The sequence below is a fragment of the Xyrauchen texanus genome, chromosome 22, assembly GCF_025860055.1.
Source record: "Xyrauchen texanus isolate HMW12.3.18 chromosome 22, RBS_HiC_50CHRs, whole genome shotgun sequence".
Classification (NCBI taxonomy): Eukaryota; Metazoa; Chordata; class Actinopteri; order Cypriniformes; family Catostomidae; genus Xyrauchen; species Xyrauchen texanus.
The window spans coordinates 19251533-19275311 of NC_068297.1; positions in this window are offsets into that span (position 1 = coordinate 19251533).

Genomic DNA, 23779 nt, shown 5'->3' on the forward strand with positions numbered 1-23779 from the left:
CGAGAACACAAAGCTACAACACCCCTAAATTCGTTGGAATTGCTCACCCAAAATTAAAAACCTGTCATAATTTACTCAATTAATGAATCTTTATGTTGTTCCAAACCTGTATGACTTTCTGGTGAACACAAAAGGAGATGTTTTAAAGAAGATCTGCCCCAATCTTTTTAATCCAGTGGCATTGGATTGAGCCTCACTTTACATCTTAAAAAAGCACCCAAAATTACAATAAAAATAGGTTTTGGTGAAAACTACCTGGAATTGAAGTAATATTTCCTCTAAAATCTTGACGTTTGTTGCACATTCATGAGTGAGAGAAATTTGTTCACAGTAGCAGCAGAGTCGGCGCCAGGATGAAATATGTGTTTATGTGTGTGGGGTGAGAGATATCTATAGCTAAACTGTATGACCATTTATTATCATTATACATACATCAGAGAGAGAAGGAAAAATGTCAGTAACTTGCTGCCGTCATCTGTAAACTGGCTCCTCATCCTCATCTCCTCTTCATCTCTGACACAAAAAGGCGCTCTCACCCGCACCACGTGTTGTGTAGTGCCGCACATTTTGTGTTGCTGTTACCATTATCACTTTTGGGAGTGAAGAGCAGTCATTTGATTGGTGAATGTCCCTTAAGCACAGCTTAAAAGTGTCTTATTTTGCGCTCCCCAATAACGGTGAATCTCGTTATATCCCATTAATGCTTGATATTGGCAGGACCAAACACAGGGCCTCTGCTGTCTTCACCGATCCTGGAAACTTTCATCACGACCAACAGAGCAATTTGTGAAAGCACAACTGATGCAGTAGTGATTGTGTAAAATAAATAGATCTTTCTACACAAAATGATTGCAAAACAATATGTAATTGTGTAATTAATTAGGTTAAATGTGTATAAACATTTCCAGTAAGGTAAATTACAAATGTTTATAAAGTTTCACACAAATATAATTAAGTTACACTGACGAGCAGCAACATAAGTTTACATTTCAGAACCTTGCACATGGAAAGCAACTCAAGAAGCACTTAAAATGTGTCCTTGCATGTTTATGTTAAGTGCAGTTTTGGGAAAGGCACTTAAAAAATAACTAACCATTGAAAAATTGCTCGTAGAAAATGCTCTTAAAAACTAAGAACAAGATTTCATTATTGGGTCCCAGATCATTCCAGAGACTTTTGCAAAACAGTTTAGGAGTCAAAATTCTAAATGCACCATAGTAACTAGCCTATGCAATCCTTCACAGCTGTCAATTCAGTTCACCAAGTCATACCCACATATCAGGTTAACCAGAAATAATGCGATGCAACTGCTATGACCTATAGTCCTTAACACATATTTTTCAATATATTCCCACCGTTACAACACTAATTCTAGACTGTATGCACATGTGGAACATCTTATTTTGTGATTTTATTATCTGAACCCTTTGTACTGTACGGCGCTATTATCATTTCTCTTTTTTTTTCTTCTCTTTTTTTTGCTTCTATTACAGAGACTTTTTCATGGGCAGTCCGTTAATTCTATGCAGGGTAGTTTTATATTTGAAGTTCGTTGTCTATTCACCTGTGGTTTGTCTGAAGGGACCATCCTGAAAAGTACACCTACTGCACTAAAACTACAGTGGTCAAAGTACGGAGCACGGGCCCCCTTGTAGCGCCGACAATGAGTGGCAGGCTTTAACCTCTTTTGTGTTTCTCATAAGAAAGTAAATCATACATGTATATGGTGTTTATGTGTATTTTATTGGGAAATTTATGTGGAATTTATTAAAATTTAAACCTGTATTTTTCAGAGTTCACATAAAGCAGTATTTGTGCCAACACAATGGTGTGTTGATTATTGCAACATAATCACACGGGAGGTCGGCATGTTGTTTCAAAACTTCCATCCATCCATCGTCAACCGCTTATCCTGTGTACAGGGTCGCGGGGGGCTGGAGCCTATCCCAGCTAACATTGGGCGAAAGGCAGGGGACACCCTGGACAGGTCGCCAGTCCATCGCAAGGGCCACACATAGACAGACATACACTCACACTCACCTCCACATCCACATCCACATCCACATCCACACCTAGGGCAATTTTTTGGAGACACCAATTAACCTAGCCTGCATGTCTTTTGGATGGGAGGAAGCCGGAGTACCCGGAGAGAACCCACGCAGACACGGGGAGAACATGCAAACTCCACACAGAAAGGCCAGGGCAACCAGGGTTTGAACCCACGACCTTCTTGCTGTGAGGCGACAGTGCTAACCGCTGCACCACCGTGCCGCCCTGTTTCAAAACTTCCTTCACTAAAATCGACCACATTATGCTGACTGTGCATCGACTCCAGTGTTTTTCACTTCCCCTGTGGCGCAACTGGAAGCACGTTGCATCAGCAGCGTGGGAGACCCTGGTTTAAGATACTGCATTGAAACCAGGAAGTCATCACCTTCACATAATCAGTGACGAGCATGATTTGGAGGTTGCATTTTTCCCTCTAACATGACATTTTTACTCACCTGATGGTTTAGGTTTGGTGTTTGGGTTGGCGGGTATAGTTTATAAAAATATGTATTCCTTTCCACTCTCTAACTAGTTTTTGCCGCAACTCTGTGGACATTTCTCCCAGACAACGGAGCTGACACATGCACATACTCCCAACAACACTTATTGCTTTGGCCACAGGGGTCAGTGTTTAGAGGTTCGGCAAGCATAGACCAATTTGACCTAAAGAACTGTAAATCCACTGTTTTCGATTTCACTGTGAGATCAGTCTGATTATAACACCCTTTGGCTTTCTTTATGTATTTATTCATTTATTTTCCAATGTAAACAACAAACACCAGTCTTTCCTGCCTGTTTACCTGTCAACAACAGGTAATGAGCTGCTTATAACCAAAATCCAGAGGATCTGGCCCAATCACTAATGAGATTCAATTAAAAAGTTCAGGTCGGTTATTAAAAAAACATTTTAAAAAAGCAGAGTTTCTACAGTAAATAAAGCTACACAACAGATTTTAAAGAAATGTCTTGCTGTGTGACTCTGTGTGACTAATGAATATTGACATCTTTATTTTGGATTCTGCGGGAACCCAAAGGTTACCCCTCATTGCATGGCTGAGGGACACAAAAGTTAGTTCTAAAATAAGCCTGTGAGAAAGGAAATGATAATTGTTTCGACTGTTTCACTTCTTTTTCTTTCATGTTACTTGGAGCCACACAGAGCTGAATGTTACTGCTGGGCACTTTGTGCAAAGGCTTGGAGACAGGCTCTATGCAAAGTAGGGTGTTAGTTGCGAATCCGTGTGGATAAATTTAGCTCTTTCGTGTCACCTCGCTGTCTCCGATATGTTCCTAAACTTGCTTTTTGGGATTCAGGCCATTGTGGTTTCTAGGTTGCCTCCTGGCTAGTTTCTTTGTGGCAGAACTGAAAATGAGCAAAACATTTTTCCAGAATGTCACGTTAGCACTGATTTATTTGGTGATGAAATTCTATTACCCTTTTTATGTGAATATACTGTATATTTGGTGTTTGCCTGTCATAACGATGAGCCATTTTATTTCTTTTGGATTCTCTTCATGATGTTGTGCCCAAAAGATCTCAAACTGTTTTGTAAGAGTTTGAATCAGAGCAAAGTATACCAAGAACCATAAATGAACATCAGCAGGCACTTACTTCTGACCTCACTGGACATCCAGTGGCATTAGGTTTAAACATTTTAAATAGGTGATATGGACCTTGACAATGAGCTATTCATTTTGAATTTAATACTGATAGGATTTTTATTAGTATTCCCTGGTGGGAGGCACTTGAAGCAAATTAAGCCATTTTGATTTATAAAATGCAGAATTGGAAACATGTTTTGTGATTATTACAACCCCAATGGTCCATTTTATATGATGCAATGCATTTTGATTTGTTACTTTTTTTTGGAGATTACTGCCGTTTGAAACAGTAATCATTCTAGGCAGACAACCTTGCTTCAGGCTCCAAAATTTTTCATATTTGTCAACTTTGGCTGTTACACTCAAGGGTTTTTTCTGGCACTTTTTTTTTTTTTTTGTGTTATCATACACAGAGTAAATACTAACCCAATCAAAAGAAAGAACACTGGTTTGAAGTTAGAAATAAAATAAACTCAAGAGATGTGGATACTCATTCCATCATTTAAAAGTGATTTAAATCACAATGAGCACAGTTCAGTTAGGACAACTCTCGGAGTAGTATAACATATATATTTTATTCAATGTATGTATATATATATATATATATATATGGGGCATGGTATAGGCAAAAAGCACTTACCAATTTGCTTGAAGTGAAAATCAGCCCTCCTTTCCTGTTTAATTAATCAATTGCCCTATCATGCAAACATCTCAGGTTTTTAAATCCATAAGGATATCTTTCTCAATGGTGACGCGGCACAGATTACAGCTGTCTCGTCAGCAAGATCTTGTGCTCTTTGCTTTCAAATTACATACATCAATTAAAGTGTGATTGAGTCACTCAAGGCCAGCTAGAAGTCCTGGACTGGGACATATCCTAAAGACCACACCCACAAAGAACAAATAAATCAATCTGATTGGCTGATGAATCTGACAATCTAACTTTAGATGACCATTCATTTGCACTGTTGAGGGATTCTGGAGAAATTCTAAAGGCCTAACAGGGAGGAGCTTCAACTCAAGTGGTGCATCGGCTTAAAGTGGATAAACTTTTAGTTTTTTGCTATTCATTTGGAGATGAATTAGGAGTGGAAAGTGATTGAAATTCAAAGGCAGAAAGGTGAATGAGGGTGAAAAAATATTTATTTATTAGACATGTTATGTCAGCATACAGTCTTTGCTGGCCCTGAGAAATCGCAACTGAGTTTGGTCTTGGCAGAGTAGATCTGCTCTATGCATGCAGCTGCTGCTGCTGCTTCTTGAAATTAGTAAATGTGCTGCTGTTGCACGGAACCAGTGTGCTGCTGCTACTGCTGACAAAGAAGCATGCTGCTTGTATTGAGAAAAATAAATAAAATCCCACCCAGTAGAGCAGATCTAGACCTGTGATGCTGGGGAGGTGGAGTCTATCAGCCTGCACCACAAAGTTTCCTAACTGAACTTAATTTGTCATTTCAGTTAGAACAAATAGTATAACATATATTTTTTATTATATATATATATATATATATATACACACACTCACCTAAAGGATTATTAGGAACACCTGTTCAATTTCTCATTAATGCAATTATCTAATCAACCAATCACATGGCAGTTGCTTCAATGCATTTAGGGGTGTGGTCCTGGTCAAGACAATCTCCTGAACTCCAAACTGAATGTCAGAATGGGAAAGAAAGGTGATTTAAGCAATTTTGAGCATGGCATGGTTGTTGGTGCCAGACGGGCCGGTCTGAGTATTTCACAATCTGCTCAGTTACTGGGATTTTCACGCACAACCATTTCTAGGGTTTACAAAGAATTGCGTGAAAAGGGAAAAACATCCAGTATGCGGCAGTCCTGTGGTTGAAAATGCCTTGTTGATGCTAGAGGTCAGAGGAGAATGGGCCAACTGATTCAAGCTGATAGAAGAGCAACTTTGCCTGAAATAAGCACTCGTTACAACCGAGGTATGCAGCAAAGCATTTGTGAAGCCACAACACACACAACCATGAGGAGGATGGGCTACAACAGCAGAAGACCCCACCGGGTACCACTCATCCCCAATACAAATAGGAAAAGAGGCTACAATTTGCAAGAGCTCACCAAAATTGGACAGTTGAAGACTGGAAAAATGTTGCCTGGTCTGATGAGTCTCGATTTCTGTTGAGACATTCAGATGGTAGAGTCAGAATTTAGCGTAAACAGAATGAGAACATGGATCCATCATGCCTTGTTACCACTGTGCAGGCTGGTGGTGGTGGTGTAATGGTGTGGGGGATGTTTTCTTGGCACACTTTAGGCCCCTTAGTGCCAATTGGGCATCGTTTAAATGCCACGGCCTACCTGAGCATTGTTTCTGACCATGTCCATCCCTTTATGGCCACCATGTACCCATCCTCTGATGGCTACTTCCAGCAGGATAATGCACCATGTCACAAAGCTCGAATCATTTCAAATTGGTTTCTTGAACATGACAATGAGTTCACTGTACTAAAATGGCCCCCACAGTCACCAGATCTCAACCCAATAGAGCGTCTTTGGGATGTGGTGGAACGGGAGCTTCATGCCCTGGATGTGCATCCCCCAAATCTCCATCAACTGCAAGATGCTATCCTATCAATATGGGCCAACATTTCTAAAGAATGCTTTCAGCACCTTGTTGAATCAATGCCACGTAGAATTAAGGCAGTTCTGAAGGCGAAAGGGGGTCAAACACAGTATTAGTATGGTGTTCGTAATAATCCTTTAGGTGAGTGTATATATAGGGCTGTCAATCGCTTACAATTTTGAATGTTTAATTACATGATGTCCCTTTTAATTTATCGTGATTAATCGCATTTAATCGCCTGAACCTCATATACAAATAATTCAATATATAATTATGAAATAATTATACTTAGTTATCTTTAAATATTAAAAAATTATATATATATATATATATATATATATATATATATATATATATATATTCAGATAATTAAAATGCATTACATTCTTGTGGCTTATCATTGATAAGACAATACAAAAAAATGGCTTTAGAATACAATGTATTGTTTACTACCATATTATTGATCATAAGACAATCATTGGCATACAGTTCACAGCAATCCATTTCACAAGTTAATTTGTCAATCAGTTTGAGATTTATTATGAGGGCTTGTTTAAGGACCCGTCAATTTCAACAAGCATCAGATATGCTTGTGTAGAGTCTCTGGTGCGTTGCGTCATAAACATAAAACTGTTAGGTCTCTGTGTCAAGTTAAATATAGTTTAATACTTAGAACACATCTTGAGATCCCTTAGTTCGAATTTGCACTCCATCAAATGTTTTGAACGCAAGAACGTAACGAATGTCTGTTTTGTGCTGTCTGGTTGTTGCTGAAATTTCACTTACTGCCCTCTGGAGTAAACAGGCGGGTACTACAAGCTTGCATATTTCAGGAATCTTCCTTATTACAATCTGGTTGGCATTGCGATTAATTGCATTAATTCGACAGCCCTAATATATATATATATATATATATATATATATATATATATATATATATGACATGATATGGGCTTGGTCTTGGTGGACTAGATCTGCTCTACGAATGCAGCTGCTGCTACTTGACATGCATAAATATGCTGCTGCTGTTTCACAGAATCCTTGTGCTGCTGCTGGTGACAGAGAAGCGTGCTTCTTCTACTGAAAAAACATAAAATCCCCCAAACCACATTCAAAGAAAATAAATAGACAAGACAAGCAAATACAAGACATGTGGGCTGCAGTAAGGTGGATTTCAGTTGTGTTTAACTAGCAGTGTATCCCTAGCATGTGTTAAAATTGTGTTCCTCTGGGATTTTTTGCACTGTTGCAATGTCTACCAGTAGATGCTGCAGTTGCGACAGCCCGACAGCACATTTGCGCTGCTCCCCCCCAAGTTAGTCAAGACTAGCATGGTGCAAGCTGACAGCACACCCTATCCAGTTTAGATGACAACTAGCACGGTTCAGCTGACAGTAAACCCCAGCAACCACCTGAGCAATTGTATCATCAACTGAATCCAGAATACATCGCTTGAGTATTCAGAATAAATTGAACTGGTCTAAGATACATGCTGCTGAAAACCAACATTTCATTCTATTAGATAGCCGACAAGGTAACTTTGGGTGCTGAAGTGATCTTGCTCTGGCTCCGGGGATTGCACTACCAGCCGGTTTCCCTTGCCTCTCTCCGCTCTCACTCCCTGGTTGGTGGACCTGCTGTCATGCGTGTGGAGCCTGGGCCGGTCTGTTGGAGCTGCGGGGAGCCTGGGAATTTCTGGGACCAATGCCCGGTGATGGAGGTTGGGACATTGTGTCGGGTCCCCAATGCACCGCAGGCCACCCCCAATGGAGCTGGTATATACCGCATACCCGTGAGTATTAAGGAGGGTACATACCGGGCCTTGGTCGATCCGTTCATCAATGGCTGGTTCAAGACAAGGCTTTGGGTGTTAGGTAAGGATATCCATGATTATTCTGTAGCGATTGTGACGGTTCAATTTAGGGGACAAAAGCATAGTGTCGAGGCTGCTGTTAGTTCGCGCCTCACCCATCTGCTAATTTTGGGCACTAATTGTGTAGTGGTGGTTGTGTAGTGGTCTAAACCACATAACTGGTAAACTGGTAATCAGAAGGATGCTGGTTTGATCCCCATAGCCACCACCATTGTGTCCTTGAGCAAGGCACTTAACTCCAGGTTGCTCCGGGGGGGATTGTCCCTGTAAGAAGGGCTCTGTAAGTCGCATTGGATAAAAGCGTCTGCCAAATGCATAAATGTAAAAAATTTAATTGGCCAGTGTTTTTGAAATTATTATGGGAATTTTGTGTGGATGGGTCCTGTAACAGGTTCAGGTTACTTTATTTATACACGTAGGTAGATCTGGTTTTTAGTGGATGAGTTCATACGTTTGGCCAATTTTTTACCAAGACAACCCAAACAGTGTACAACATAAAAAATATAAAACAACATGATTTTAAAAAACAACACACACAGTGTACGACATGATAAAACGTGCTCCACATTCCAATCTACATTTAAAAACAATATATAAATACTTCAATAAAATAGACATTGCATCTATATCATCATATTAGCAATGTTGCTAGGACGTATTCAACTGAGCTATAGCTGCCGTAACAAAGCTGTTTTTATACCGTTTTGTTCTGCATTTTGGAACTATACACATTCGTCCAGAAGGCAGAAGCTGAAATTCACTGTGCAAAGGATAGGAGTCATCATTTAATATCGAGCCAGCCAACCTCTGTAACTGTGTGGTATACAGGGATGCTGGGTTAAGCTGGGTTAAGCTGTGACTCCCCAATAAGCCAATCATTTGACAGTTTGACTCAAAACATTTCTGTTCTTTAAGGATAGATTTCCGAACCATGACACTAAAGAAAATGATAAAATAGATTCAATAAAAGCACAATAGAATAAAGTCATCATAGTTTTGTCAATATGAAAATGGGACAGTTTCCTTAAGCAAAACAAATGCTGGTGCCCATTTTTGTGCACAGCTTCACAATTTGCTTCAATGTTATTTTTGATTTTGAGTCTATATTTGTCCCAAGATATTTGTAGGATTGTACACATTCCACTGTCTGACCCTTAATGGATGTGACTTCATGTGTGTGAGCATGTTTTTTCAAATCAATTATCATGTCTTTTGTCTTTAATAAGTTTAATTGAAGAAAGGATTCCTCACACCACTTAACAAAGTCGTCGATGACCCGACCATGAGTGGTCTCATTGTCCTGAAGCCGACTGACAATAACAGTGTCATCAGCGTACTGCGTAAGATGGTCCTATTTTCCCACCTACTCTGACACATATTTCTATAGAGAATAAATAATAGGGGCGAAAGCACACATCTTTGTGGGGATCCAGTGGAAGTGCACATTTGGTCAGACAGTGTTCCATTTACCTTCACTCTTTGTGTCCTATTTGTTAAAAAGTCAAGAATCCAACCCACCTGATTGTTACTCAATTCAAATTGTTTTAAAAGCCTACTGGTTAAAATATGGTGTTGAATTGTGTCAAAAATTAACAAATCTAGCATAAGACCCATTTCACTCCAAATGTTTAACAAGTAAATCAAGCAGGGTGAATGTAGCATCCTTTACTCCTCTGTGTGGCCTATAGGCAAACTGCATGGGGTCAAGTGCATGCTCAGTTTTTAATTAAGATTTCTGACCTAACTTGTGTTTTGAGGATTTTCTTTACAATTGATGTCAGAGCAATTGTTCTAAAATCCTTAAGAGTTTTGATGCAGCTTGATTTAGGAACAGGAATTACCACAGCATCCTTCCAAAGCTTAGGTACATGCTGTGTTGGTAAAGACTTATTAAAAATTTGGTAGAATACAGGGCTCAATTCTTTTGCACAAGACTTAATTAAATGGCCACAGATGTTATCAGGTCCATGGCTCTTGGGTTCTCTTACTGAAATGAAGGCCTTTTCCACATCCTTTTGGTCTATATTAAAATGTTGATTATCCTCAAGTTTGTGCCTCAGTTCCAGGATTTCATTACTAAAATCAAGAGTGGCAAAATAATTATAAAAACAATTAAGAGCATTAGCGAGCTCAGTCTTTGAATTGAAACCATCCAGGGTGACCTGACTGCTATTCTTTGGATTCCAAAGGCCTGTTATAGTTTTCCTGCTAGACCAGGCTGGACCAAAGTTATTTGCAAACATCTTGATCTCTACTTGTTTTGATTTATATTTCTGTTTTGCTTTTAAGATTTCTATTTTCAGCTCCTTAGTAGCTATAACAGATCAGAGGATACTCCCTGTTTAAAAACAAATAAATGTTTCTGTATGCTGGACTTAATGAATTTTGTCACCCATGGTTTTTTATTAGGGTAAATTTTAACTTGCTTACAGTGAATAATCATGTCCCTGCAGAAGGCAACATATGAGCATGTTACATCGACTTCATCCAAGTTATCACTGCAGGATTGTTTAAACATATTCCAGTCCGTGCAATCATAACATTCCTGCAGACAGAGCACAGATTCATCAGTCCAGATTTTTATGTCCTTCGTCTGCACTTTCTCTCTCCTTAAAACTGTTTTATATATGGGCAATAGATGCACACAGTTATGATCTGCAGAGCCCAATGGAGGTAGTGGGAGTGATTTATAAGTGTCTTTTACTTGGGGAGGTGGAGCCGGGGCCATCTACATCAGATTTGCATCAGGATGACTTAAGGGAAGGAGAAGTCTCGGCTTCCCTGGCCCTTAGAGGATTCACTGCCAGGGATTCCCTTCTGGAGCAGACGTGAGACGAAACTCTTAGGCATGCCTTTGACCAAGTCAGAGTTATTGTTGATCACCGTCTTCAGCCAGACATTGCACTCGCCTATCCGTACTTTTCTATTATATATGACCGGTTGTATCGAGTGATGCAGGATGCTCATACAAAGGAAAATACAACCCAGTTATTGATACCGAAGAACCGTTGGGAAATTATATTTCAGATGGCTCATTATAATTCGATGGTGGGTCACTTAGGGCAAGAACCCGTTTCTATTGGCCGGGCATTCACGGGGATGTTCGCAGATGGTGTGCGGTATGCCATGAATGTCAGCTGGTGAATCTGAAAGGCACCCAAAGAGGGCTTCCTTTCAAAAAGGTCCCTTTCGAAAGAACTGGTATGGACCTCATCGGGCCAATGTAGTGTGGAAGAAGTGCCTTTGCGCAACATCTCAGCACGTAGTGTTGCAGAGGCACTCTTCACCATGGTTGAGCAGGGACATGGTTGTGCGCCGGCTTGTGTATGGCGTGCAAGATCAGGAAATGGTGAGGAGACCTGAGAGAATACGGGATGAAACCGACTCAACCCTGAGATTTTAGAATCTTGTAAATGTATTGGGTGTTGCCCAGCCCACTGCTGTGCAGATGTCTGCTAGGAAGGTGCCCTTGGCCAATGCCCACGAGGATGCCACACTTCTCGTCGAGTGTGCTCGAACCCGCAAGAGGGCAGGCATGGCCTTGGTCTGAAAGGCCCAAGTGGTCTAGCCTCTGTTTGGAGACAGCGTTCCCTTTCTGCTGTCCACCAAAGCAGAGCTGCTCAGAACATTAAAAGCTCTGCATGCGGTCCACATAGGTATGCAAAGTACGCACCAGACAGAGCAATGAAAAGGCTGGGTCTGCCTCCTCCTGGGGCATCGCTTGAAGGTTCACTACCTGGTCCCTGAAGGGGGTCGTAGGAACCTTGGGCATGTAGCCCGGTCGAGATCTTATGACGTCATGGGCGTCTGCCGGACCGAACTCCAGGCAAGTGTCACTGACAGAGAACAGGTCCCCAACCCTCTTGATGGAAGCGAGTACGATCAAGAGGGCTGTCTTCAAGGAGAGGGCTCTGACCTCGACTGATTCTAGCAGCTCGAAGGGGGGTCTCTGGAGGCCTGAGAGGACCATAGAGAGATCCCAATAGGGGAACAGGCATGGCCTGGGAGGGTTCAGCCTCTGGGCACCTCTAAGGAACCTGATGATCAGGTTGTTCTTTCCTAAGGACTTACCGTCCACTGTGTCGTGGTGAGCCGATATAGCGGCTACATAAACCTTCAAGCAGAGGGGGACAGCCTCTCCTCCAGCCTCTTCTGCAGAAACGAGAGCACTGACCCAACTGCGCATCTCGGCGTGTCTTCAGATCAGGAACAACACCAATTCACGAACAAACGCCACTTCTGGGCGTGAAGCTGCCTGGTAGAGGGAGCTCTGGCTTGGTTGATCATGTCTACGCAGCAGGTGGTAGGCCCTCACGGCTAGATGATTGGTTCCTCGGGTCCGGGTGCTGCTCACAGCCAAACATCGGCAGTCTTGGCACCCCGGACGCGGACCCCTCGACTCCGGAGCCACGACTGCCGATGTTTGGCTGTGAGCGGCACCCGGACCCGAGGAACCAATCATCTATCCGTGAGGGCTGTGGGGAGGACGGAGTGGTCCAGGGCATCTGGACAAGCTTGTCGGCAATCTGGGCGTCAGCCTCAGACTGGGTGGGTCATCGCGAAGGCGGCAGCCAAGTCGAGTGTTCCGCATCAGACGCTTGGACGCTCTCCGATGCAGCGGCAAATTCATCATCCAGCTCGGCTCGGTCTGAGGGAGTAGTCAGACTGGCTTTGAGGTGAGCTGCCCTTACCTCGAGCCCGGACGGAAGTCAACGAGTATGCTGGGGGGTGGCTGGTTTGTGGGGATTTACTCGGCGAAACCGAGCCCACTGCCATCCCCAAATCGCCTCCATCGCCAGCCGGGTCGTCCTCAATCCCGTGGGAAGGAGGAGCAGCATGGGGGGCGGCTGGAGTGGCGTTCCTTTTTATGAAGGAAAGCCATGACTGCAACATTGCAATGGTTAAGTTCTCGCAGTGAGAACAAGAACCATCCACAAATGCCGCCTCAGTGTGATCGTGGCCCAGACACACGAGGCAGTGTCTATGACCGTCAGGAGTGGAGAGATATAGACCGCATCCAGGAAATACACAGAGGCGGATGGGCATCTATAAAAAGACGCGTCCTGAAAAGGATGTTCAACGCCTGCTGTGTGTGCTCTTTTAGAGAAATTACACTTTTTTTTAGTGTGAGAAATTAACTCTTTCAGAAGTGCTGTCAAAGCGCCCAGGGGCAAAGCCGCACTGGTGTGCAGAGAAGGAGAAACCACTGACACGCGCTGTAGATCCAACAGCAAATGCTCTGCAGAGGTGAGTGGAACAGAAGTGATCTCAGCTCGCTGTTCGCACAACCGCTCATCTCCGAAGAAAAAATCTGAATGGACAGATGCACGATTCCCTCCTTTTATACCCGTATGTCCAGGGGAGGGACATGCAAATTCTGTCTGCCAATTTCTTATTGGCCTTTTCTCAAGTTCAGAGGTAACTGAGGCCTTCAAGAAAGACCCTTAGTTTGACACAATGTCAAGTGAGCGACAGATGGGGAACAAACGCTTTGCAACGTACAGCTTCGGGATGTGTGTCAGGTTCTGACTCTCTCTGACTCTCTGGTGCTCCACCGGCTTTTTCAAGCATGTCTCCGCCATCACTGAAATGAGACATAGATGTTTAATATCAACAATCACCAGGTGACTTCCTCTGTCCCCACTGACAGACACATGACCACGTCCCGCAACAAAAATTTGCAAATATCCAACCAGTTTAATTTAATTTAGTTAGGAAAATTCTTTGTATTGTAAAGCCCCCAAACTTATAAATTATTGTATCTTATATTTGTCCCTTTTATTGTTTACATGGTGTGAAATTATTAATTGTTTATTTTATTTTTTTTAAGTTAAACTTTGTAATTCTGGGATTTTCTATACTAATTGAATTGGAAGTCTTTGTGAAAATGCAGTGTCTCAACAGTTTTCATATTAATTATATATATATATATATATATATATATATATATATATATATATATATATATATATATATATATATATAAATGCAGACAGACACATTCTAGTAAGCAGATTAGTTCACCTAAATGGACAAACAATTACACAAAACTAAAATATTAAGCCTGCGCATAGTTTAAAAAATGGCATCAATGGTCCATGTACATTGTGTTTTATTTACCCATGTAAATAAAAAAGGAAAAAATTGTGCTTTGAATTATGTTTTTTATTATTCATTTTTTTGTTAAATAAAGCAAGAAATTAGCCAATTCCTCGTGTTTATTTATATAGTAAAATGAATGAACAGCTTGAATATTTGATTTGCACATGTGGGTGGGACTGAAGTGCAATTAGTCAACCTGCACTGTCATCTGTCCTGCCTCAATCAAACTTGTCAGAATAAGAGTTCAACATGATACAGCTCTGCAGATGGATTAATACAATTTTTAATTCAGGACATTAACATTCTTCCAAACGTTAGACAGTTGCATATTTATACAACTCTGCTGGTGCTTGTTAAGCAACCAGACAATGTATTTATCCAGCAACTTACCAACTTAAGCAGAAATGTGTAAAGGTGGTGGCATAGTGGACTAAAGCACAGAACTGGTAAGCAGAAGGTTGCCGGTCGATCCCCACAGTGTCATTGAGCAAGGCATTTAACTCCAAGTTGCTCCTGGGGTTATTTATCCTGGGGTTAATTATACCTTTAATAAGTTCACTGTAAGTGGCTTTGGATAAAAGTGTCGGCCAAATGCATAAATGTAAATGTAATTTACATTTAATGTATCAATGGGACACAAGTACACAGGTACTACAAAATCATAAAATGTCATTAGAAATAAAAATAATATATAATAGACCAATTCCCAGTAAGCATATGGCCAAGTGATGTGACTTGAGATCTCTCACGCATTGTCCGTTAAGAGGAATGATGTGCCAAGCAGCAAGATTCTAATACATATGGCTTGTATAGTTTACAGTTAGTGGTGGTTCGGGACAATATTTAATGAAAATTAAGACACATTTGCAGAGCATTCCTAACTCTAATTCTGGCTGATAGGATTAAGGCAGTACAGAATACAGGGCGGGTTGACCAATTAGATAAATGGGATGTTTCAGTGCCGCTCACATGTGCATATCAAATTTTCCAGCTGTAAATGTATTTTTTAAACAATGAAAGAAAACGAAAATTAAGCCATTATCCCCTTTCTCTTCATTACATTTTAAATAGAAAATAAAATAGTCAACAGAAAAGGCGTTTGCATCTGCTTATTCTATTCATCAGTGTTAAAACCAATAAAGAAGTATCTTCCGGTCATTCCATATTCGTTTTGAATATTTATGTTCTGCTGTTCCTCGGACGATCATCGATGCTGGACCTTAGTTTTATATAAAAATTGGTCATGCCAGCAATTTTTCCAGACTGCACATTCCTGTGCCGATAAAGATTATAGTGTAGGCTATTTTACCTTCTATAAAACGCCTGGTAAAAATAACACCTGTTTATAATCCTGTGCAAACTGACATGCTGGTAAAAAGCCAGTGAATTTGCATTGTCCAACCTGAGAACCCTTCAACTTTACTTGTTTTTTAAGTTCTCCAAGTGTGTGAAGTGGATGTTGGCCAAGAGCAGACACCAACATTTTTAAAACGCTCTTAACTTCAGAAAAACTGCAGATAACTCTGGCTATTGCGTTTGGACTGATGCATGTTTCTCTCAAGCATTTTATGCTGTTGAGTGTTTACTTAGCCATGAAAGAGGGACAAATATAATGTGAATGACTTGTCCATATTTTTTATTAAAGAGTGTAATATAGGATTTCAGGCTCGCTAATATCAGCAGTTCTGTTGTATCTTGCCAGATATTCCAATCAAGTTCTTCTAATAATCCTAGATACAGTATACAATCATGTTTAATATTTCCTGAATAATTAATCAGGACAGCATAAAATGCTTGAGAAAAACATGCATCAGTCCAAATGCATCAGCCAGCATTCGGTAAAGCCTGTCTGAATAGGGCTTTCCTTCCCCTTTAAAAGTCCCTGTACTTTGTATCACTTAAAATCACCATAATAACAATAGTCCCCCAAAATGCCTAATTTACTATACTGTACTATACCATCGAATAGTCACATCCTTTTACCCCACGTAAAATATGTTAGATCTCTTATCTTTCCTCCCCCTGCTGGGGACTTTTGTATATTGAAAATATATTTTTTTCCCCTTAATTTATTTTCTCCCAATTTGGACTTGAAGTCCTCGTGGTGACATAGTGACTCGCCTCAATCCGTGTAGTGGAGGATGAATCTCAGTTGCCTCCGTGTCTGAGACGTCAATCCTTGCATCTAATCACGTGGTTTGTTGAAACGTTACCGCAGAGACCTGTTACCTGTTTTTTCGTTATCTGTTTTTTAAAATTCAGAACGGAAATTAATGAATGGAAGATACATTGATTATGGGACACTGTGCATTTTGATAATTTGATTCCATTTAAAAAGAAACAAAGTTTTTAGTTCACATTTTATTTGCAAACGTGGCTGGCCCAGAAACGCTGCTTTTCTCTGATTGGTCATCCTGCAATGTCGTCTGTTCTTTCTCAAGGCAGTGAGACAAAATAAGAGTTCATGGCTCGTAATTTATCAGATGAATTTGTCTCAGTTAATATTACCAAAATAACGAAAATAATACTAAATCCACAATACTATAGAGGCATAGACCTAGACTGTAAAGAAATAGGCTTACTTTAGAGTGAGCAAGCACTCACAGTGTGCTTGGGTGTGAGCGACATTCTCATCAAAGAGTTTAATGAAAGCTTGTCTCTTCAAAGCTTGACCAGTGAATTACAATCAGCATTTACACATAGCCATCAGATTTGTCCCATAATGTGGCACACAATACACAATCCATTGGAACGCTGATCGCTCCCGGGGAGGCATTGGTTACGGTAATGATTTTCTCACATGCTCGACGTGTCTTCCTCTGATTGCACTCCATACTTTATATCTTGTGTTTTCCCTGTATGTTTGCTGGTTTATTGCTTATTGTCTCATGCTAACCATGTTCTCCTGTGTTAGTGTGGATTACCTGTTCTGTTGGTTGCCTTGTGTCGAGGTGTACTTACCCTGCAGATCGCTGCTGCCCTGGTAAAAGCTCTGGATTATTGGTGGAGGATTCCTTCTGTGTTTGCCCACGTGTAGGGAGAACCACCTGCCTGCTGCGGATTGTTCCGGACCTCCACTGGAAATACACACACTGACGAAACACTCTTCTATGCCCCAGTGGCTTCCTTATTATGGCCGTTTAAGCCGGGCAGGAGCACTTTTTGTGTTTATCCTCAATAAAGACTCATTGTCTGTTTTCCCTTTAATTTTGGGTCCTATTTCCCCAGCACTTTGAGAAGCCTCCTTTTCTAAGCCCCAGAATAATAGGCTACACATATTCCCATTTAAAAATAGGGGATGGTCAGAATGGTCTGAGCTTGGCTTATGCAAATACTTATTGTCTTATATTCAGTGCTGAGTGGATTACCTGTGAATTTTAATCTGGTACTGATTACAAAAAATGCAATCAGCATCATAATCTTGTAGATTACATTTTTAGGGTAATCTAATCTGATTACTTTTGGATAACGTTTGGATTACTTTGAACCTAATTCTATTTTATTTTATGCCACATGCATTTGAGTAGGATAATCATTTTAACATAAAAGTACAAAGAGGAAGAAAATGTATGCCATTCTTTATTATTAACAAAAAGAGTCTCACAAAAAGAGCTGCTTATGACATTTTTAAAAGTGCATTAAACATTACATGAATGAAATAAACTTTAAATCTTACAGCAATGACAGTAGCTACATGGCCAAAGTTTATAATTCAAAACACTGAGACATCAAGTTCATTGGAAGTGCATAAAACAATAGCAACATTAAGATCATTAATGACCATAAAATGAACTGCAATGACTTTGCTAGGTCAAAACTTTAATCTTAAAACACTGAAACATTTTTAACCCTTACTGCTTACTGATAATCCATCACCTATTCCAAAGCTGGTGTGCAAATATTATCTTTTGAACAGCAAGAATATTCTAAAAGAGCAGATTATTTTAAAACAACAAAATTCCTTCACAATTGTGTCAAGTTTTATGTCAAGGTTCATGCAGTGGACTCCACTGCATCAGCAGCAACAGTAGAGTGATGGACTTTGTTCCATATTACTGCACGATTTGCAGTTTAACTATTGTGTACCCTGTGGGCAGGACCCTAAAAGATGGCATCCACTAGATCCTTTGAAGCAATTAAGTTCATTATGTGAGATGCACACCTTTCTTAAAAATGAAATTTTTATACAGATCCAGTGGTTAAATGCTGAAGTAGACCACTACATCTTCACCTGGCTAGCAAGTAGCGAGTATCAGTTCTGAGAGCAATACACACAACCTTCCCCCTCTCTTCAGAAAACACTGGAAGATTTACCGAACTTAAATCAGTGGTGTGCTGATTAAGAATGAAAAATGTAAAATATTGAAAAAAGATAATGATAAGAAGGAATAAATTATTAACAATTTACTACCATTATCTTTTTAATATGTAATCATGTAATCTATAAAAAAGTAACTAGTCTGATTACAAATAATTTTAAAATGTAATGAAATCCAATTACAAGAACTTGGTTTTTGTAATCTGATTACGTAAAACAGATTAAATGTAATCAATTACTACCCAGCACTGTTTATATTAAATGTATTCATATCTTCCAATGTATTATTTGTAATTTACTTTTGTAGCTGTTATAATTCACTGCCATAGACTGTATATTTCTTGAACCACATTTTGTATTGTTCATCGCACTGCAATATGTAAAATGACAAGAAACCTGATAGAAACAGCTGAGTTAACAGGTCTGCCTATTCTACTAAAAAAACAGAGAATTATTATAATGTTTGCATTTAGATTCAGTGCAAGTATAGCAAGGATTGGCAGAAACGGTGCCCCGACTTATTTTGTGCTTTTTTACTGCATGCTTCATCATGCAGTAAACACTAAGCATATTAGCATAACATAACATTTATTTATATTCATTATTCATATAAGATCCATTTACTCCTCGATTTTGGCATCTAGCAGGTAATGGATTTTTTTTTCCATTCCAAGTTTTGTGCCATTATAGTCGCTCAGTAAAAATTACCCTAATGAAATTGCAGTGAGCGATTCTTTCATTACTGGTTTCTCATGTCAGAAGAAGCATGATACAGCGATGCCATAATAATACTTATTTAAAGCAATCAAACTAGCTAAAGACTAATAAGTCCATTGGGATGCGATACATGGATTGTAAAAATTTAACTCTGAATGCCTTACCCAACTGAAGCCTATTCTCCAGTGCAGTACAAACTAGCCAGGAGTGCCCAGAGCTGATCAGCTGTGCTCTGTTGTAGCCTACCACTTATACATATATAGAAGAGTTTTTGTGGCATGAGGAATGATAACTGAAAGAAGACATTTGGCATATAGGCCAGTACAGTGCAAGGGACTAATTTATGAACATCTAAAAAAATATATATATATATAGGCATATAAAGAGCATAGATATTCATCTCTCTTGCTATTATCACTTGCTTCCTATACAAATGATTGTCCCAATGCTGAGTTGCATGCTTGAGCACGCTGGCATGAAGGCGAAGTCCCTTCATCAGTTAATTAATTCAGTGATAGATAGCACAGTTGCAATACGCATGGCACGTTTTAGAAAATATACAATAAGAATTTAATATTGAGACAAATTCATCTGAACAATTTAACAGCAGTGAACTGTTATTCTGTCTCACGGCACTGAGGAAGAACAGGCGACATTCAAGGTTGACGAATCAGAAGAAAGGGACATTTCAGGGCCACCCAAATGTGGAATTAATTTTTTTTTTAGTATCTTTTTAGATGGAAAATCATATTATCAATAGGAACAGTATTCCGTAGCCACTTTTTCCTATTTCCTATTTTTACTGAAGTAAAAAATCGAAAGTACAACAAACTAGTAATCATTTGTTTTTTATTATTCGTTTTGTAAATGTTTAATGAAATAATTTTCAGATTTTGGATTCTTAATTGAATATGAAAAGAACAAATGATACACAGACTGGCATCATACATTGATTAAAATTTTCGATTGAAGTACAACTAACAATTTCAATTTTGGAGTGACACAGGAAATAGTTACACAGGACGCCAATGCCGCAAACAGACTGAAGAAAGGCAGCAGTCAGCCAAACAAAGAACAAAGAACCTCTATCACTCAAAGAGAAACTAACATTAGCTCGTGTACCAGAGCTAGCTGGTTAGCATAACATTCAGCAACACATGCCTTTAAAGTGGAAGCATCTGATACCAGGAGGGGGCGGTCTTCAGACCATGACACGTACTAGGTGGAACGTAGCCGCCCTAATATACCCCACAATCATTCACAGCACTCTACGCACTTAAGTCCTGTACCTGCTTAAACCACCCAAAGCATCTTATGTATTCAACACATGCTTAAATCACCCAAAGTGTCTTATTTTTAACTAGGTTTTAAGGACATGCATTGAAGATTAAAACAATAGAATTCTCATTTCACATGTTCTCGTTACACGTTTTAACATATAACACATACTGTATTACACTTATTCACTAAACTGGAAAACACTCACTGGAAAACACTTAATCATTCAATAAGATATGATCAATACCCACATACCCAGTTCTCACATGTGTGCACAGAACATGGTCAAATTTCACACATGGAATCCATATGCATCTTTCAAAAATAACTCATAACAATTCCTCATCTTCAACATACAACTCCTCTGAACACACATCCCATGCAACCTACAAGCATCTTGTATAAAACTTGACATTCACCCAAAGAATTCTGATACAATTAACAAAATCGGGAGCTCTCCTGCACAATGTCTTCATGTCCCTACTCGAGAGAGTACTGGAAAGCGGGCATCACAAAACTCTCAAAAGGGCCAATTCCAATACATGACCAGAGCCAAACCACAATTTCTCCACTTGGCTACATGTATAAAAGGGAGTCACCATTATTAAAACCAGGGGAATAATACAGGAAGACAGCTGTCTGTCCCACTAAATACTGAATATAACACCCTTACAAAATTCACAAATTTTTCAACATTCTCTCAAGTTGTTCCCAGTCTCAGAAGGGCTGTCTTATATTTATGTCAGTGTTTGATGGTGTGCAGCATTGAAAAATCTGAACAGTAAAAGCACTGTTTCACACTGCCACATTCACTCAGAACTGAGCAGATGAACCTGCCCTTCACACACCCTCTCTTCCTTTGCCCGTCAACCCTAAGTCTCTCTCTCTCTCTCTATCTCTCTCAAAAGATCCTTTTGGACTGACGGTGCAGTTGGCAGGTTGTTGCATTCTGGAGACTGACTGGAGCGTTATAGAAAGCTGAAGCAGAGAATGAGAGAAAGAAATCTAAGAAAAACACAGTAACATCATGCAAAATGAATGATACTGTGAAACCACAGTTGACATAGAAGGGAACCAGAAAAGCATGGCACATACCGTGTGTTAATCACCCCTTCCTGCCATGAGACTTTCAACCCTTGGACAGACCTCTGTTTTCTGTGGACTGGTGTCCCCTACAGTTGTATTTAAAGCATTTTCAGCCCAGAGCTTTTGACGAACACACTTTTGTCTGTTTATAAGAGCCTACTGAAGTGTCCAACTGTTCTTTTCTGGGTAGCAGGCATATTGCTGTATACTATCTGTAAACAGATAAGACTGTTTCCATTCAATTTCATCACAATCACACTTCTATCATCAATTAATTACTTGCTGTACATTAATTTCACCTGTTCATGCCATACCATTTTCTGTTCATCATATCATCTAAATGTCTTTTGTTTCATGGGTGTTCTCTTGTTGAAGGGTTTATTGAAAGTTGGAGATTTGTAAATACACCCTTGTAAATACACTTCTTAATAGTTTATACTATGTTGTTTACACTTATGAGAAGAATTTTTGGTTTCTATTATTTCATATGTTTTACTTTCCATCCCACTTTTGCAACCCCCCCAGTCAGGGTGGTTATAGAGTGGCACCCAAACAGGAGCACATTTTGCAAAACTGTAGTGTTTGTGTGTGTAAACTGTTGTTTGTTGTTAAGCTCTCAGTCTTAAGATCTACAGTGGATGAGTATGAACCCAATCCAGATTTCACTGCCGGTCCCTTTGTCACAAGAAGAGACCCAGCACCATTAAAGGAGCTCATATCTACCTTCAGTGAAATATTCCTTAACTCAGACGAAGACAATGATTCTGACAGCCCCATCGAAGACCAATTTCCTCCTCCACCTCCTCTTGACGATGAAGCCGCATTTGACCCATATTCCCCTGATCATCATAAAATGGAGGAGTTCACAGGACGTGTCTCAGCTCTGGAAGAAGACCTCAAAGACTGCACACAGAAAGTATGTCAGTGTTGTTCACAGATTAAGTTTATGGATCAGTGTCACTTACTGGAAGAGAAGTTGACCTATAAAGTAGAAAGGGAATGCGAGAGAGTCAAAAACGTCCTTGAGTTAAGTATACAGGATTTGGGAAAATAAGTCATTGATTGTCTGAAATGGAGAGATGCACAGATTGACACCAAATTAAAGTCAGGGACCCATTTCACATCTACCACAATAATGCCTCTATGTTGCTCCTCTATCAAGCCACAAAGCACAAACCAACCTCACCAAGCTCAAATTCATCAGTTCACATCCACAAGATATGACAAAGCTCCATACCAACCACCTGTCAAAATTGTATTTCCACAATTTGGCACAGATGAAGAAAATCACCCAATTTCATTCGTCAAGCAGTGTAAAGAATATTGTGTCATCCGACTCCTCACTGATTCTGAAATATTAGCCTTGCTTACCTCAATTTTAAAAGAAACAGCTAAAGACTGGTGGTTGGCTGAACACAGATCAATACATTCTTTAAATCAGTTCAAGAACTGATGACTGATGACTGATGACTACGAAGCCAAAGGAGCTAAAAGGTTGTTGGAAAGAAGACAAGGAATTAAGAAGTTTATTTGTGATTTTGCCTACCACTATCAAGCATTATGTCTATGTTGGAAAAGGAGATGAATGAGGGTGTTAAAGTAAAAAAAAAAAAAGCTAAAAAGCTAAAGTTTGTGTGAAGCTGAAGTGTTTGTGAAGCTAAAGTTTCTGTGAAGCTGAAGTGTTCGCAAAGCTAAGGTTTTGAACTAAAGAGAGAAAATAAAGAACCTTTACAATCGATATGTTTGGGATTGGGGATGTTAAGGGAGATGCCACGTCGGATTTCGCCTAGGGCACCAAGTAAGCCAGAACCGCCACTGTCAGCAGGTTTTTAGAATTGAATTGCAGAGTACTTGCTGTACCTGCAAAAATAAAACGGATATTTCACAGTTCACACAATGGGTGTTTAGTATATAACCAAACATTCATATACACTTACCCAACAGCTTTGTGGCATGTCCTTATTGACTTGAAGTGGTGGATAAGGTGGCCACTGCTGCAGAGTGTGTTAAATTTCCACAGCCCCTGAGGCTTTGACTCACGTCTTTATACTGTTCACACGCATGTACAGCATGTAAAACCTCTGCCTTGACTCTCAGTGGCCTGTATAATCACTGACTGCTGTGTGCATAATTGTGTGTATCGAGGCCGAGCTAGACTGCTATA